Here is a 17,370-nt window from a genome sequence, read left to right as displayed (position 1 = left end):
AAGCATGCAGGTACAGCAGGTAGTGAAGAAGGCTAATAGCATGCTGGCCTTCATAACAAGAGGGATGGAGTATAGAAGCAAAGAGGTTCTTTTGCAGCTGTACAGGGCCCTGGTGAGACCACACCTGGAGTACTGTGTGCAGTTCTGCTCTCCAGATTTGATTCTGGCTATTGAGGGAATGCAGCGTAGGTTCACCAGGTCAATTCCTGGACTGGCGGGATTACCTTACACTGAAAGACTGGAGCGACTGGGCTTGTGTGTACCCTCGAGTTTAGAAGACTGAGAGGGGATCTGATTGAGACATTTCAGATCATCAAAGGATTGGACACTCTGGCGGCAGGAAACATGTTTCCGCTGCTGGGTGAGTGCCGAAACAGAGGACACTGCTTAAAAATACGGGGTAGACCATTTAGGACAGAGATGAGGAGAAACTTCTTCACCCAGAGAGTGGTGGCTGTGTGGAATGCTCTGCCCCAGAGGGCAGTGGAGGCCCAGTCTCTGGATTCATTTAAGAAAGAGTTGCATAGAGCTCTCAAGGATAGTGGAATCAAGGGTTACGGAGATAAGGCAGGAACAGGATACTGATTAAGGATGATCAGCCATGATCATATTGAATGGTGGTGCAGGCTCGAAAGGCAGAATGGCCAACTCCTGCACCTATTGTCCTCCTTTCCTGACTGCCACCCGCAGACAGCGTGCAGCCCCAATCCCTTTCTTTCCGTCTTTCTCGCTGATTTCGGCAGCGCTCCGCTCTCCTCCCCTCCCTGTCTGGTGCCTGCAGGCGACTGATGGCCGGCACAGCAGCACAGCAGCAGCAGCAGCAAAAATAACCTGCCGCTCCATTGCGTGGCACAACACAAGTGCAGAGGGGTGACTTGAGCAGCCCCTGCTGGCGGAAAAAGCCTACTGCACCTGGTATTCCCAGGCGGTCTCCCATCCAAGTACTAACCAGGCCTGAGTCTGCTTAGCTTCCGAGATCAGACGAGATCGGGCGTTTTCAGACTAGTATGGCCGTAGGCACCGGCCCCTTCCTTTTCTCCCTACTTCAAGGCGTGCTGGCCAGCCACATTTTCTTTGCTGCTCTTTCTCTTTATCCCCTTTGTTTTTTTTTTCTCTTTTCTCTTTGCTCTTCCTCCTCTGTGCGTGCTTCCCTCCCTCCGTCCCTCCAGCTGCCTTTCAGCCAGCCCTTGCCCACCAGGCTCCTGTAGTCTCCCACATCCCCACGCAGGCCAACTGCAAGCCCTCCCCCTGCTTCATAAGGCTGCAGCCTGCATTCTCTCATCCTTCCGCACTCCTCCACGCCTCCCTTTCCCAATGGCAGGCAGTGGCCAGGGGGGTACCGCAGGGATCACTACTGGCACCGCAGCTTTTTACCATATATCTTAACCATCTACAAGATGCTATTAGCCATAACATTAGCAAATTTGCTGATGATACTAAGCTGGCTGGCAGGGTGAAATGTCATCAGGATGTTAGCAGATTACAGGGTGACCTGGACAAGTTAGGTGAGTGGCCAGATGCAATTTAATGTGGATAAATCAATGGTTACCCACTTTGGTGCAAGGCAGATTACTACCTAAATGGAATCAATTTAGGTCAAGGGGCAGGACAGAGAGATCTGGGGGTTCCTGTACACCACTCAATGAAGGTAAGCATGCAGGTACAGCAGGTAGTGAAGAAGGCTAATAGCATGCTGGCCTTCATAACAAGAGGGATGGAGTATAGAAGCAAAGAGGTTCTTTTGCAGCTGTACAGGGCCCTGGTGAGACCACACCTGGAGTACTGTGTGCAGTTCTGCTCTCCAGATTTGATTCTGGCTATTGAGGGAATGCAGCGTAGGTTCACCAGGTCAATTCCTGGACTGGCGGGATTACCTTACACTGAAAGACTGGAGCGACTGGGCTTGTGTGTACCCTCGAGTTTAGAAGACTGAGAGGGGATCTGATTGAGACATTTCAGATCATCAAAGGATTGGACACTCTGGCGGCAGGAAACATGTTTCCGCTGCTGGGTGAGTGCCGAAACAGAGGACACTGCTTAAAAATACGGGGTAGACCATTTAGGACAGAGATGAGGAGAAACTTCTTCACCCAGAGAGTGGTGGCTGTGTGGAATGCTCTGCCCCAGAGGGCAGTGGAGGCCCAGTCTCTGGATTCATTTAAGAAAGAGTTGCATAGAGCTCTCAAGGATAGTGGAATCAAGGGTTACGGAGATAAGGCAGGAACAGGATACTGATTAAGGATGATCAGCCATGATCATATTGAATGGTGGTGCAGGCTCGAAAGGCAGAATGGCCAACTCCTGCACCTATTGTCCTCCTTTCCTGACTGCCACCCCAGAGACAGCGTGCAGCCCCAATCCCTTTCTTTCCGTCTTTCTCGCTGATTTCGGCAGCGCTCCGCTCTCCTCCCCTCCCTGTCTGGTGCCTGCAGGCGACTGATGGCCGGCACAGCAGCAGCAGCAGCAGCAAAAATAACCTGCCGCTCCATTGCGTGGCACAACACAAGTGCAGAGGGGTGACTTGAGCAGCCCCTGCTGGCGGAAAAAGCCTACTGCACCTGGTATTCCCAGGCGGTCTCTCCATCCAAGTACTAACCAGGCCTGAGTCTGCTTAGCTTCCGAGATCAGACGAGATCGGGCGTTTTCAGACTAGTATGGCCGTAGGCACCGGCCCCTTCCTTTTCTCCCTACTTCAAGGCGTGCTGGCCAGCCACATTTTCTTTGCTGCTCTTTCTCTTTATCCCCTTGTTTTTTTTTTTTCTCTTTTCTCTTTGCTCTTCCTCCTCTGTGCGTGCTTCCCTCCCTCCGTCCCTCCAGCTGCCTTTCAGCCAGCCCTTGCCCACCAGGCTCCTGTAGTCTCCCACATCCCCACGCAGGCCAACTGCAAGCCCTCCCCCTGCTTCATCAGGCTGCAGCCTGCATTCTCTCATCCTTCCGCACTCCTCCACGCCTCCCTTTCCCAATGGCAGGCAGTGGCCAGGGGGGTACCGCAGGGATCACTACTGGCACCGCAGCTTTTTACCATATATCTTAACCATCTACAAGATGCTATTAGCCATAACATTAGCAAATTTGCTGATGATACTAAGCTGGCTGGCAGGGTGAAATGTCATCAGGATGTTAGCAGATTACAGGGTGACCTGGACAAGTTAGGTGAGTGGCCAGATGCAATTTAATGTGGATAAATCAATGGTTACCCACTTTGGTGCAAGGCAGATTACTACCTAAATGGAATCAATTTAGGTCAAGGGGCAGGACAGAGAGATCTGGGGTTCCTGTACACCACTCAATGAAGGTAAGCATGCAGGTACAGCAGGTAGTGAAGAAGGCTAATAGCATGCTGGCCTTCATAACAAGAGGGATGGAGTATAGAAGCAAAGAGGTTCTTTTGCAGCTGTACAGGGCCCTGGTGAGACCACACCTGGAGTACTGTGTGCAGTTCTGCTCTCCAGATTTGATTCTGGCTATTGAGGGAATGCAGCGTAGGTTCACCAGGTCAATTCCTGGACTGGCGGGATTACCTTACACTGAAAGACTGGAGCGACTGGGCTTGTGTGTACCCTCGAGTTTAGAAGACTGAGAGGGGATCTGATTGAGACATTTCAGATCATCAAAGGATTGGACACTCTGGCGGCAGGAAACATGTTTCCGCTGCTGGGTGAGTGCCGAAACAGAGGACACTGCTTAAAAATACGGGGTAGACCATTTAGGACAGAGATGAGGAGAAACTTCTTCACCCAGAGAGTGGTGGCTGTGTGGAATGCTCTGCCCCAGAGGGCAGTGGAGGCCCAGTCTCTGGATTCATTTAAGAAAGAGTTGCATAGAGCTCTCAAGGATAGTGGAATCAAGGGTTACGGAGATAAGGCAGGAACAGGATACTGATTAAGGATGATCAGCCATGATCATATTGAATGGTGGTGCAGGCTCGAAAGGCAGAATGGCCAACTCCTGCACCTATTGTCCTCCTTTCCTGACTGCCACCCGCAGACAGCGTGCAGCCCCAATCCCTTTCTTTCCGTCTTTCTCGCTGATTTCGGCAGCGCTCCGCTCTCCTCCTCCCCTCCCTGTCTGGTGCCTGCAGGCGACTGATGGCCGGCACAGCAGCAGCAGCAGCAGCAAAAATAACCTGCCGCTCTCCATTGCGTGGCACAACACAAGTGCAGAGGGGTGACTTGAGCAGCCCCTGCTGGCGGAAAAAGCCTACTGCACCTGGTATTCCCAGGCGGTCTCCCATCCAAGTACTAACCAGGCCTGAGTCTGCTTAGCTTCCGAGATCAGACGAGATCGGGCGTTTTCAGACTAGTATGGCCGTAGGCACCGCCCCTTCCTTTTCTCCCCTACTTCAAGGCGTGCTGGCCAGCCACATTTTCTTTGCTGCTCTTTCTCTTTATCCCCTTTGTTTTTTTTTTCTCTTTTCTCTTTGCTCTTCCTCCTCTGTGCGTGCTTCCCTCCCTCCGTCCCTCCAGCTGCCTTTCAGCCAGCCCTTGCCCACCAGGCTCCTGTAGTCTCCCACATCCCCACGCAGGCCAACTGCAAGCCCTCCCCCTGCTTCATCAGGCTGCAGCCTGCATTCTCTCATCCTTCCGCACTCCTCCACGCCTCCCTTTCCCAATGGCAGGCAGTGGCCAGGGGGGTACCGCAGGGATCACTACTGGCACCGCAGCTTTTTACCATATATCTTAACCATCTACAAGATGCTATTAGCCATAACATTAGCAAATTTGCTGATGATACTAAGCTGGCTGGCAGGGTGAAATGTCATCAGGATGTTAGCAGATTACAGGGTGACCTGGACAAGTTAGGTGAGTGGCCAGATGCAATTTAATGTGGATAAATCAATGGTTACCCACTTTGGTGCAAGGCAGATTACTACCTAAATGGAATCAATTTAGGTCAAGGGGCAGGACAGAGAGATCTGGGGGTTCCTGTACACCACTCAATGAAGGTAAGCATGCAGGTACAGCAGGTAGTGAAGAAGGCTAATAGCATGCTGGCCTTCATAACAAGAGGGATGGAGTATAGAAGCAAAGAGGTTCTTTTGCAGCTGTACAGGGCCCTGGTGAGACCACACCTGGAGTACTGTGTGCAGTTCTGCTCTCCAGATTTGATTCTGGCTATTGAGGGAATGCAGCGTAGGTTCACCAGGTCAATTCCTGGACTGGCGGGATTACCTTACACTGAAAGACTGGAGCGACTGGGCTTGTGTGTACCCTCGAGTTTAGAAGACTGAGAGGGGATCTGATTGAGACATTTCAGATCATCAAAGGATTGGACACTCTGGCGGCAGGAAACATGTTTCCGCTGCTGGGTGAGTGCCGAAACAGAGGACACTGCTTAAAAATACGGGGTAGACCATTTAGGACAGAGATGAGGAGAAACTTCTTCACCCAGAGAGTGGTGGCTGTGTGGAATGCTCTGCCCCAGAGGGCAGTGGAGGCCCAGTCTCTGGATTCATTTAAGAAAGAGTTGCATAGAGCTCTCAAGGATAGTGGAATCAAGGGTTACGGAGATAAGGCAGGAACAGGATACTGATTAAGGATGATCAGCCATGATCATATTGAATGGTGGTGCAGGCTCGAAAGGCAGAATGGCCAACTCCTGCACCTATTGTCCTCCTTTCCTGACTGCCACCCGCAGACAGCGTGCAGCCCCAATCCCTTTCTTTCCGTCTTTCTCGCTGATTTCGGCAGCGCTCCGCTCTCCTCCCCTCCCTGTCTGGTGCCTGCAGGCGACTGATGGCCGGCACAGCAGCAGCAGCAGCAGCAGCAGCAGCAGCAGCAAAAATAACCTGCCGCTCCATTGCGTGGCACAACACAAGTGCAGAGGGGTGACTTGAGCAGCCCCTGCTGGCGGAAAAAGCCTACTGCACCTGGTATTCCCAGGCGGTCTCCCATCCAAGTACTAACCAGGCCTGAGTCTGCTTAGCTTCCGAGATCAGACGAGATCGGGCGTTTTCAGACTAGTATGGCCGTAGGCACCGCCCCTTCCTTTTCTCCCTACTTCAAGGCGTGCTGGCCAGCCACATTTTCTTTGCTGCTCTTTCTCTTTATCCCCTTTGTTTTTTTTTTCTCTTTTCTCTTTGCTCTTCCTCCTCTGTGCGTGCTTCCCTCCCTCCGTCCCTCCAGCTGCCTTTCAGCCAGCCCTTGCCCACCAGGCTCCTGTAGTCTCCCACATCCCCACGCAGGCCAACTGCAAGCCCTCCCCCTGCTTCATCAGGCTGCAGCCTGCATTCTCTCATCCTTCCGCACTCCTCCACGCCTCCCTTTCCCAATGGCAGGCAGTGGCCAGGGGGGTACCGCAGGGATCACTACTGGCACCGCAGCTTTTTACCATATATCTTAACCATCTACAAGATGCTATTAGCCATAACATTAGCAAATTTGCTGATGATACTAAGCTGGCTGGCAGGGTGAAATGTCATCAGGATGTTAGCAGATTACAGGGTGACCTGGACAAGTTAGGTGAGTGGCCAGATGCAATTTAATGTGGATAAATCAATGGTTACCCACTTTGGTGCAAGGCAGATTACTACCTAAATGGAATCAATTTAGGTCAAGGGGCAGGACAGAGAGATCTGGGGGTTCCTGTACACCACTCAATGAAGGTAAGCATGCAGGTACAGCAGGTAGTGAAGAAGGCTAATAGCATGCTGGCCTTCATAACAAGAGGGATGGAGTATAGAAGCAAAGAGGTTCTTTTGCAGCTGTACAGGGCCCTGGTGAGACCACACCTGGAGTACTGTGTGCAGTTCTGCTCTCCAGATTTGATTCTGGCTATTGAGGGAATGCAGCGTAGGTTCACCAGGTCAATTCCTGGACTGGCGGGATTACCTTACACTGAAAGACTGGAGCGACTGGGCTTGTGTGTACCCTCGAGTTTAGAAGACTGAGAGGGGATCTGATTGAGACATTTCAGATCATCAAAGGATTGGACACTCTGGCGGCAGGAAACATGTTTCCGCTGCTGGGTGAGTGCCGAAACAGAGGACACTGCTTAAAAATACGGGGTAGACCATTTAGGACAGAGATGAGGAGAAACTTCTTCACCCAGAGAGTGGTGGCTGTGTGGAATGCTCTGCCCCAGAGGGCAGTGGAGGCCCAGTCTCTGGATTCATTTAAGAAAGAGTTGCATAGAGCTCTCAAGGATAGTGGAATCAAGGGTTACGGAGATAAGGCAGGAACAGGATACTGATTAAGGATGATCAGCCATGATCATATTGAATGGTGGTGCAGGCTCGAAAGGCAGAATGGCCAACTCCTGCACCTATTGTCCTCCTTTCCTGACTGCCACCCGCAGACAGCGTGCAGCCCCAATCCCTTTCTTTCCGTCTTTCTCGCTGATTTCGGCAGCGCTCCGCTCTCCTCCCCTCCCTGTCTGGTGCCTGCAGGCGACTGATGGCCGGCACAGCAGCAGCAGCAGCAAAAATAACCTGCCGCTCCATTGCGTGGCACAACACAAGTGCAGAGGGGTGACTTGAGCAGCCCCTGCTGGCGGAAAAAGCCTACTGCACCTGGTATTCCCAGGCGGTCTCCCATCCAAGTACTAACCAGGCCTGAGTCTGCTTAGCTTCCGAGATCAGACGAGATCGGGCGTTTTCAGACTAGTATGGCCGTAGGCACCTGCCCCTTCCTTTTCTCCCTACTTCAAGGCGTGCTGGCCAGCCACATTTTCTTTGCTGCTCTTTCTCTTTATCCCCTTTGTTTTTTTTTTCTCTTTTCTCTTTGCTCTTCCTCCTCTGTGCGTGCTTCCCTCCCTCCGTCCCTCCAGCTGCCTTTCAGCCAGCCCTTGCCCACCAGGCTCCTGTAGTCTCCCACATCCCCACGCAGGCCAACTGCAAGCCCTCCCCCTGCTTCATCAGGCTGCAGCCTGCATTCTCTCATCCTTCCGCACTCCTCCACGCCTCCCTTTCCCAATGGCAGGCAGTGGCCAGGGGGGTACCGCAGGGATCACTACTGGCACCGCAGCTTTTTACCATATATCTTAACCATCTACAAGATGCTATTAGCCATAACATTAGCAAATTTGCTGATGATACTAAGCTGGCTGGCAGGGTGAAATGTCATCAGGATGTTAGCAGATTACAGGGTGACCTGGACAAGTTAGGTGAGTGGCCAGATGCAATTTAATGTGGATAAATCAATGGTTACCCACTTTGGTGCAAGGCAGATTACTACCTAAATGGAATCAATTTAGGTCAAGGGGCAGGACAGAGAGATCTGGGGGTTCCTGTACACCACTCAATGAAGGTAAGCATGCAGGTACAGCAGGTAGTGAAGAAGGCTAATAGCATGCTGGCCTTCATAACAAGAGGGATGGAGTATAGAAGCAAAGAGGTTCTTTTGCAGCTGTACAGGGCCCTGGTGAGACCACACCTGGAGTACTGTGTGCAGTTCTGCTCTCCAGATTTGATTCTGGCTATTGAGGGAATGCAGCGTAGGTTCACCAGGTCAATTCCTGGACTGGCGGGATTACCTTACACTGAAAGACTGGAGCGACTGGGCTTGTGTGTACCCTCGAGTTTAGAAGACTGAGAGGGGATCTGATTGAGACATTTCAGATCATCAAAGGATTGGACACTCTGGCGGCAGGAAACATGTTTCCGCTGCTGGGTGAGTGCCGAAACAGAGGACACTGCTTAAAAATACGGGGTAGACCATTTAGGACAGAGATGAGGAGAAACTTCTTCACCCAGAGAGTGGTGGCTGTGTGGAATGCTCTGCCCCAGAGGGCAGTGGAGGCCCAGTCTCTGGATTCATTTAAGAAAGAGTTGCATAGAGCTCTCAAGGATAGTGGAATCAAGGGTTACGGAGATAAGGCAGGAACAGGATACTGATTAAGGATGATCAGCCATGATCATATTGAATGGTGGTGCAGGCTCGAAAGGCAGAATGGCCAACTCCTGCACCTATTGTCCTCCTTTCCTGACTGCCACCCGCAGACAGCGTGCAGCCCCAATCCCTTTCTTTCCGTCTTTCTCGCTGATTTCGGCAGCGCTCCGCTCTCCTCCCCTCCCTGTCTGGTGCCTGCAGGCGACTGATGGCCGGCACAGCAGCAGCAGCAGCAAAAATAACCTGCCGCTCCATTGCGTGGCACAACACAAGTGCAGAGGGGTGACTTGAGCAGCCCCTGCTGGCGGAAAAAGCCTACTGCACCTGGTATTCCCAGGCGGTCTCCCATCCAAGTACTAACCAGGCCTGAGTCTGCTTAGCTTCCGAGATCAGACGAGATCGGGCGTTTTCAGACTAGTATGGCCGTAGGCACCGGCCCTTCCTTTTCTCCCCTACTTCAAGGCGTGCTGGCCAGCCACATTTTCTTTGCTGCTCTTTCTCTTTATCCCCTTTGTTTTTTTTTTCTCTTTTCTCTTTGCTCTTCCTCCTCTGTGCGTGCTTCCCTCCCTCCGTCCCTCCAGCTGCCTTTCAGCCAGCCCTTGCCCACCAGGCTCCTGTAGTCTCCCACATCCCCACGCAGGCCAACTGCAAGCCCTCCCCCTGCTTCATCAGGCTGCAGCCTGCATTCTCTCATCCTTCCGCACTCCTCCACGCCTCCCTTTCCCAATGGCAGGCAGTGGCCAGGGGGTACCGCAGGGATCACTACTGGCACCGCAGCTTTTTACCATATATCTTAACCATCTACAAGATGCTATTAGCCATAACATTAGCAAATTTGCTGATGATACTAAGCTGGCTGGCAGGGTGAAATGTCATCAGGATGTTAGCAGATTACAGGGTGACCTGGACAAGTTAGGTGAGTGGCCAGATGCAATTTAATGTGGATAAATCAATGGTTACCCACTTTGGTGCAAGGCAGATTACTACCTAAATGGAATCAATTTAGGTCAAGGGGCAGGACAGAGAGATCTGGGGGTTCCTGTACACCACTCAATGAAGGTAAGCATGCAGGTACAGCAGGTAGTGAAGAAGGCTAATAGCATGCTGGCCTTCATAACAAGAGGGATGGAGTATAGAAGCAAAGAGGTTCTTTTGCAGCTGTACAGGGCCCTGGTGAGACCACACCTGGAGTACTGTGTGCAGTTCTGCTCTCCAGATTTGATTCTGGCTATTGAGGGAATGCAGCGTAGGTTCACCAGGTCAATTCCTGGACTGGCGGGATTACCTTACACTGAAAGACTGGAGCGACTGGGCTTGTGTGTACCCTCGAGTTTAGAAGACTGAGAGGGGATCTGATTGAGACATTTCAGATCATCAAAGGATTGGACACTCTGGCGGCAGGAAACATGTTTCCGCTGCTGGGTGAGTGCCGAAACAGAGGACACTGCTTAAAAATACGGGGTAGACCATTTAGGACAGAGATGAGGAGAAACTTCTTCACCCAGAGAGTGGTGGCTGTGTGGAATGCTCTGCCCCAGAGGGCAGTGGAGGCCCAGTCTCTGGATTCATTTAAGAAAGAGTTGCATAGAGCTCTCAAGGATAGTGGAATCAAGGGTTACGGAGATAAGGCAGGAACAGGATACTGATTAAGGATGATCAGCCATGATCATATTGAATGGTGGTGCAGGCTCGAAAGGCAGAATGGCCAACTCCTGCACCTATTGTCCTCCTTTCCTGACTGCCACCCGCAGACAGCGTGCAGCCCCAATCCCTTTCTTTCCGTCTTTCTCGCTGATTTCGGCAGCGCTCCGCTCTCCTCCCCTCCCTGTCTGGTGCCTGCAGGCGACTGATGGCGGCAGCAGCAGCAGCAGCAGCAGCAGCAGCAGCAAAAATAACCTGCCGCTCCATTGCGTGGCACAACACAAGTGCAGAGGGGTGACTTGAGCAGCCCCTGCTGGCGGAAAAAGCCTACTGCACCTGGTATTCCCAGGCGGTCTCCCATCCAAGTACTAACCAGGCCTGAGTCTGCTTAGCTTCCGAGATCAGACGAGATCGGGCGTTTTCAGACTAGTATGGCCGTAGGCACCGGCCCCTTCCTTTTCTCCCTACTTCAAGGCGTGCTGGCCAGCCACATTTTCTTTGCTGCTCTTTCTCTTTATCCCCTTTGTTTTTTTTTTCTCTTTCTCTTTGCTCTTCCTCCTCTGTGCGTGCTTCCCTCCCTCCGTCCCTCCAGCTGCCTTTCAGCCAGCCCTTGCCCACCAGGCTCCTGTAGTCTCCCACATCCCCACGCAGGCCAACTGCAAGCCCTCCCCCTGCTTCATCAGGCTGCAGCCTGCATTCTCTCATCCTTCCGCACTCCTCCACGCCTCCCTTTCCCAATGGCAGGCAGTGGCCAGGGGGTACCGCAGGGATCACTACTGGCACCGCAGCTTTTTACCATATATCTTAACCATCTACAAGATGCTATTAGCCATAACATTAGCAAATTTGCTGATGATACTAAGCTGGCTGGCAGGGTGAAATGTCATCAGGATGTTAGCAGATTACAGGGTGACCTGGACAAGTTAGGTGAGTGGCCAGATGCAATTTAATGTGGATAAATCAATGGTTACCCACTTTGGTGCAAGGCAGATTACTACCTAAATGGAATCAATTTAGGTCAAGGGGCAGGACAGAGAGATCTGGGGGTTCCTGTACACCACTCAATGAAGGTAAGCATGCAGGTACAGCAGGTAGTGAAGAAGGCTAATAGCATGCTGGCCTTCATAACAAGAGGGATGGAGTATAGAAGCAAAGAGGTTCTTTTGCAGCTGTACAGGGCCCTGGTGAGACCACACCTGGAGTACTGTGTGCAGTTCTGCTCTCCAGATTTGATTCTGGCTATTGAGGGAATGCAGCGTAGGTTCACCAGGTCAATTCCTGGACTGGCGGGATTACCTTACACTGAAAGACTGGAGCGACTGGGCTTGTGTGTACCCTCGAGTTTAGAAGACTGAGAGGGGATCTGATTGAGACATTTCAGATCATCAAAGGATTGGACACTCTGGCGGCAGGAAACATGTTTCCGCTGCTGGGTGAGTGCCGAAACAGAGGACACTGCTTAAAAATACGGGGTAGACCATTTAGGACAGAGATGAGGAGAAACTTCTTCACCCAGAGAGTGGTGGCTGTGTGGAATGCTCTGCCCCAGAGGGCAGTGGAGGCCCAGTCTCTGGATTCATTTAAGAAAGAGTTGCATAGAGCTCTCAAGGATAGTGGAATCAAGGGTTACGGAGATAAGGCAGGAACAGGATACTGATTAAGGATGATCAGCCATGATCATATTGAATGGTGGTGCAGGCTCGAAAGGCAGAATGGCCAACTCCTGCACCTATTGTCCTCCTTTCCTGACTGCCACCCGCAGACAGCGTGCAGCCCCAATCCCTTTCTTTCCGTCTTTCTCGCTGATTTCGGCAGCGCTCCGCTCTCCTCCCCTCCCTGTCTGGTGCCTGCAGGCGACTGATGGCCGGCACAGCAGCAGCAGCAGCAGCAGCAGCAAAAATAACCTGCCGCTCCATTGCGTGGCACAACACAAGTGCAGAGGGGTGACTTGAGCAGCCCCTGCTGGCGGAAAAAGCCTACTGCACCTGGTATTCCCAGGCGGTCTCCCATCCAAGTACTAACCAGGCCTGAGTCTGCTTAGCTTCCGAGATCAGACGAGATCGGGCGTTTTCAGACTAGTATGGCCGTAGGCACCGGCCCCTTCCTTTTCTCCCTACTTCAAGGCGTGCTGGCCAGCCACATTTTCTTTGCTGCTCTTTCTCTTTATCCCCTTTGTTTTTTTTTTCTCTTTTCTCTTTGCTCTTCCTCCTCTGTGCGTGCTTCCCTCCCTCCGTCCCTCCAGCTGCCTTTCAGCCAGCCCTTGCCCACCAGGCTCCTGTAGTCTCCCACATCCCCACGCAGGCCAACTGCAAGCCCTCCCCCTGCTTCATAAGGCTGCAGCCTGCATTCTCTCATCCTTCCGCACTCCTCCACGCCTCCCTTTCCCAATGGCAGGCAGTGGCCAGGGGGGTACCGCAGGGATCACTACTGGCACCGCAGCTTTTTACCATATATCTTAACCATCTACAAGATGCTATTAGCCATAACATTAGCAAATTTGCTGATGATACTAAGCTGGCTGGCAGGGTGAAATGTCATCAGGATGTTAGCAGATTACAGGGTGACCTGGACAAGTTAGGTGAGTGGCCAGATGCAATTTAATGTGGATAAATCAATGGTTACCCACTTTGGTGGAAGGCAGATTACTACCTAAATGGAATCAATTTAGGTCAAGGGGCAGGACAGAGAGATCTGGGGGTTCCTGTACACCACTCAATGAAGGTAAGCATGCAGGTACAGCAGGTAGTGAAGAAGGCTAATAGCATGCTGGCCTTCATAACAAGAGGGATGGAGTATAGAAGCAAAGAGGTTCTTTTGCAGCTGTACAGGGCCCTGGTGAGACCACACCTGGAGTACTGTGTGCAGTTCTGCTCTCCAGATTTGATTCTGGCTATTGAGGGAATGCAGCGTAGGTTCACCAGGTCAATTCCTGGACTGGCGGGATTACCTTACACTGAAAGACTGGAGCGACTGGGCTTGTGTGTACCCTCGAGTTTAGAAGACTGAGAGGGGATCTGATTGAGACATTTCAGATCATCAAAGGATTGGACACTCTGGCGGCAGGAAACATGTTTCCGCTGCTGGGTGAGTGCCGAAACAGAGGACACTGCTTAAAAATACGGGGTAGACCATTTAGGACAGAGATGAGGAGAAACTTCTTCACCCAGAGAGTGGTGGCTGTGTGGAATGCTCTGCCCCAGAGGGCAGTGGAGGCCCAGTCTCTGGATTCATTTAAGAAAGAGTTGCATAGAGCTCTCAAGGATAGTGGAATCAAGGGTTACGGAGATAAGGCAGGAACAGGATACTGATTAAGGATGATCAGCCATGATCATATTGAATGGTGGTGCAGGCTCGAAAGGCAGAATGGCCAACTCCTGCACCTATTGTCCTCCTTTCCTGACTGCCACCCGCAGACAGCGTGCAGCCCCAATCCCTTTCTTTCCGTCTTTCTCGCTGATTTCGGCAGCGCTCCGCTCTCCTCCCCTCCCTGTCTGGTGCCTGCAGGCGACTGATGGCCGGCACAGCACAGCAGCAGCAGCACAGCAGCAGCAAAAATAACCTGCCGCTCCATTGCGTGGCACAACACAAGTGCAGAGGGGTGACTTGAGCAGCCCCTGCTGGCGGAAAAAGCCTACTGCACCTGGTATTCCCAGGCGGTCTCCCATCCAAGTACTAACCAGGCCTGAGTCTGCTTAGCGTCTGAGATCAGGCGTTTTCAGACTAGTATGGCCGTAGGCACCGGCCCCTTCCTTTTCTCCCTACTTCAAGGCGTGCTGGCCAGCCACATTTTCTTTGCTGCTCTTTCTCTTTATCCCCTTTGTTTTTTTTTTCTCTTTTCTCTTTGCTCTTCCTCCTCTGTGCGTGCTTCCCTCCCTCCGTCCCTCCAGCTGCCTTTCAGCCAGCCCTTGCCCACCAGGCTCCTGTAGTCTCCCACATCCCCACGCAGGCCAACTGCAAGCCCTCCCCCTGCTTCATAAGGCTGCAGCCTGCATTCTCTCATCCTTCCGCACTCCTCCACGCCTCCCTTTCCCAATGGCAGGCAGTGGCCAGGGGGGTACCGCAGGGATCACTACTGGCACCGCAGCTTTTTACCATATATCTTAACCATCTACAAGATGCTATTAGCCATAACATTAGCAAATTTGCTGATGATACTAAGCTGGCTGGCAGGGTGAAATGTCATCAGGATGTTAGCAGATTACAGGGTGACCTGGACAAGTTAGGTGAGTGGCCAGATGCAATTTAATGTGGATAAATCAATGGTTACCCACTTTGGTGCAAGGCAGATTACTACCTAAATGGAATCAATTTAGGTCAAGGGGCAGGACAGAGAGATCTGGGGGTTCCTGTACACCACTCAATGAAGGTAAGCATGCAGGTACAGCAGGTAGTGAAGAAGGCTAATAGCATGCTGGCCTTCATAACAAGAGGGATGGAGTATAGAAGCAAAGAGGTTCTTTTGCAGCTGTACAGGGCCCTGGTGAGACCACACCTGGAGTACTGTGTGCAGTTCTGCTCTCCAGATTTGATTCTGGCTATTGAGGGAATGCAGCGTAGGTTCACCAGGTCAATTCCTGGACTGGCGGGATTACCTTACACTGAAAGACTGGAGCGACTGGGCTTGTGTGTACCCTCGAGTTTAGAAGACTGAGAGGGGATCTGATTGAGACATTTCAGATCATCAAAGGATTGGACACTCTGGCGGCAGGAAACATGTTTCCGCTGCTGGGTGAGTGCCGAAACAGAGGACACTGCTTAAAAATACGGGGTAGACCATTTAGGACAGAGATGAGGAGAAACTTCTTCACCCAGAGAGTGGTGGCTGTGTGGAATGCTCTGCCCCAGAGGGCAGTGGAGGCCCAGTCTCTGGATTCATTTAAGAAAGAGTTGCATAGAGCTCTCAAGGATAGTGGAATCAAGGTTTACGGAGATAAGGCAGGAACAGGATACTGATTAAGGATGATCAGCCATGATCATATTGAATGGTGGTGCAGGCTCGAAAGGCAGAATGGCCAACTCCTGCACCTATTGTCCTCCTTTCCTGACTGCCACCCGCAGACAGCGTGCAGCCCCAATCCCTTTCTTTCCGTCTTTCTCGCTGATTTCGGCAGCGCTCCGCTCTCCTCCCCTCCCTGTCTGGTGCCTGCAGGCGACTGATGGCCGCACAGCAGCAGCAGCAGCAGCAGCAGCAGCAAAAATAACCTGCCGCTCCATTGCGTGGCACAACACAAGTGCAGAGGGGTGACTTGAGCAGCCCCTGCTGGCGGAAAAAGCCTACTGCACCTGGTATTCCCAGGCGGTCTCCCATCCAAGTACTAACCAGGCCTGAGTCTGCTTAGCTTCCGAGATCAGACGAGATCGGGCGTTTTCAGACTAGTATGGCCGTAGGCACCGGCCCCTTCCTTTTCTCCCTACTTCAAGGCGTGCTGGCCAGCCACATTTTCTTTGCTGCTCTTTCTCTTTATCCCCTTTGTTTTTTTTTTCTCTTTTCTCTTTGCTCTTCCTCCTCTGTGCGTGCTTCCCTCCCTCCGTCCCTCCAGCTGCCTTTCAGCCAGCCCTTGCCCACCAGGCTCCTGTAGTCTCCCACATCCCCACGCAGGCCAACTGCAAGCCCTCCCCCTGCTTCATAAGGCTGCAGCCTGCATTCTCTCATCCTTCCGCACTCCTCCACGCCTCCCTTTCCCAATGGCAGGCAGTGGCCAGGGGGGTACCGCAGGGATCACTACTGGCACCGCAGCTTTTTACCATATATCTTAACCATCTACAAGATGCTATTAGCCATAACATTAGCAAATTTGCTGATGATACTAAGCTGGCTGGCAGGGTGAAATGTCATCAGGATGTTAGCAGATTACAGGGTGACCTGGACAAGTTAGGTGAGTGGCCAGATGCAATTTAATGTGGATAAATCAATGGTTACCCACTTTGGTGCAAGGCAGATTACTACCTAAATGGAATCAATTTAGGTCAAGGGGCAGGACAGAGAGATCTGGGGGTTCCTGTACACCACTCAATGAAGGTAAGCATGCAGGTACAGCAGGTAGTGAAGAAGGCTAATAGCATGCTGGCCTTCATAACAAGAGGGATGGAGTATAGAAGCAAAGAGGTTCTTTTGCAGCTGTACAGGGCCCTGGTGAGACCACACCTGGAGTACTGTGTGCAGTTCTGCTCTCCAGATTTGATTCTGGCTATTGAGGGAATGCAGCGTAGGTTCACCAGGTCAATTCCTGGACTGGCGGGATTACCTTACACTGAAAGACTGGAGCGACTGGGCTTGTGTGTACCCTCGAGTTTAGAAGACTGAGAGGGGATCTGATTGAGACATTTCAGATCATCAAAGGATTGGACACTCTGGCGGCAGGAAACATGTTTCCGCTGCTGGGTGAGTGCCGAAACAGAGGACACTGCTTAAAAATACGGGTAGACCATTTAGGACAGAGATGAGGAGAAACTTCTTCACCCAGAGAGTGGTGGCTGTGTGGAATGCTCTGCCCCAGAGGGCAGTGGAGGCCCAGTCTCTGGATTCATTTAAGAAAGAGTTGCATAGAGCTCTCAAGGATAGTGGAATCAAGGGTTACGGAGATAAGGCAGGAACAGGATACTGATTAAGGATGATCAGCCATGATCATATTGAATGGTGGTGCAGGCTCGAAAGGCAGAATGGCCAACTCCTGCACCTATTGTCCTCCTTTCCTGACTGCCACCCGCAGACAGCGTGCAGCCCCAATCCCTTTCTTTCCGTCTTTCTCGCTGATTTCGGCAGCGCTCCGCTCTCCTCCCCTCCCTGTCTGGTGCCTGCAGGCGACTGATGGCCGCACAGCAGCAGCAGCAGCAGCAGCAGCAGCAGCAAAAATAACCTGCCGCTCCATTGCGTGGCACAACACAAGTGCAGAGGGGTGAC

General features: G+C 52.0%; 9 non-coding genes and 1 pseudogene across 9 annotated transcripts; all 10 read right to left on the bottom strand.

The window, feature by feature from the left end:
* Nucleotides 1-900: 900 nt before the first annotated feature.
* Nucleotides 901-1,019, bottom strand: LOC132810708 (5S ribosomal RNA). The gene has a single exon (XR_009643030.1). It is a non-coding gene; the product is annotated as a 5S ribosomal RNA (ribosomal RNA).
* Nucleotides 1,020-2,546: 1,527 nt separating this feature from the next.
* LOC132810726 (5S ribosomal RNA) lies at nt 2,547-2,666 on the bottom strand. The gene has a single exon (XR_009643047.1). It is a non-coding gene; the product is annotated as a 5S ribosomal RNA (ribosomal RNA).
* A 1,531-nt stretch (nt 2,667-4,197) lies between these two features.
* LOC132810706 (5S ribosomal RNA) lies at nt 4,198-4,316 on the bottom strand. The gene has a single exon (XR_009643029.1). It is a non-coding gene; the product is annotated as a 5S ribosomal RNA (ribosomal RNA).
* A 1,541-nt stretch (nt 4,317-5,857) lies between these two features.
* On the bottom strand, nt 5,858-5,976 carry LOC132810705 (5S ribosomal RNA). The gene has a single exon (XR_009643028.1). It is a non-coding gene; the product is annotated as a 5S ribosomal RNA (ribosomal RNA).
* A 1,522-nt stretch (nt 5,977-7,498) lies between these two features.
* LOC132810703 (5S ribosomal RNA) lies at nt 7,499-7,617 on the bottom strand. The gene has a single exon (XR_009643026.1). It is a non-coding gene; the product is annotated as a 5S ribosomal RNA (ribosomal RNA).
* Nucleotides 7,618-9,140: 1,523 nt separating this feature from the next.
* Nucleotides 9,141-9,259, bottom strand: LOC132810702 (5S ribosomal RNA). Its single transcript, XR_009643025.1, has one exon. It is a non-coding gene; the product is annotated as a 5S ribosomal RNA (ribosomal RNA).
* Nucleotides 9,260-10,793: 1,534 nt separating this feature from the next.
* LOC132810701 (5S ribosomal RNA) lies at nt 10,794-10,912 on the bottom strand. Its single transcript, XR_009643024.1, has one exon. It is a non-coding gene; the product is annotated as a 5S ribosomal RNA (ribosomal RNA).
* Nucleotides 10,913-12,442: 1,530 nt separating this feature from the next.
* LOC132810700 (5S ribosomal RNA) lies at nt 12,443-12,561 on the bottom strand. The gene has a single exon (XR_009643023.1). It is a non-coding gene; the product is annotated as a 5S ribosomal RNA (ribosomal RNA).
* A 1,536-nt stretch (nt 12,562-14,097) lies between these two features.
* Nucleotides 14,098-14,206, bottom strand: LOC132810677 (5S ribosomal RNA; annotated as a pseudogene).
* Nucleotides 14,207-15,740: 1,534 nt separating this feature from the next.
* Nucleotides 15,741-15,859, bottom strand: LOC132810699 (5S ribosomal RNA). The gene has a single exon (XR_009643022.1). It is a non-coding gene; the product is annotated as a 5S ribosomal RNA (ribosomal RNA).
* Nucleotides 15,860-17,370: the final 1,511 nt, after the last annotated feature.

Source organism: Hemiscyllium ocellatum, unplaced genomic scaffold (assembly GCF_020745735.1).
Source record: "Hemiscyllium ocellatum isolate sHemOce1 unplaced genomic scaffold, sHemOce1.pat.X.cur. scaffold_1818_pat_ctg1, whole genome shotgun sequence".
NCBI lineage: Eukaryota > Metazoa > Chordata > Chondrichthyes > Orectolobiformes > Hemiscylliidae > Hemiscyllium > Hemiscyllium ocellatum.
This window is presented reverse-complemented; position numbering and strand designations above follow the sequence as displayed.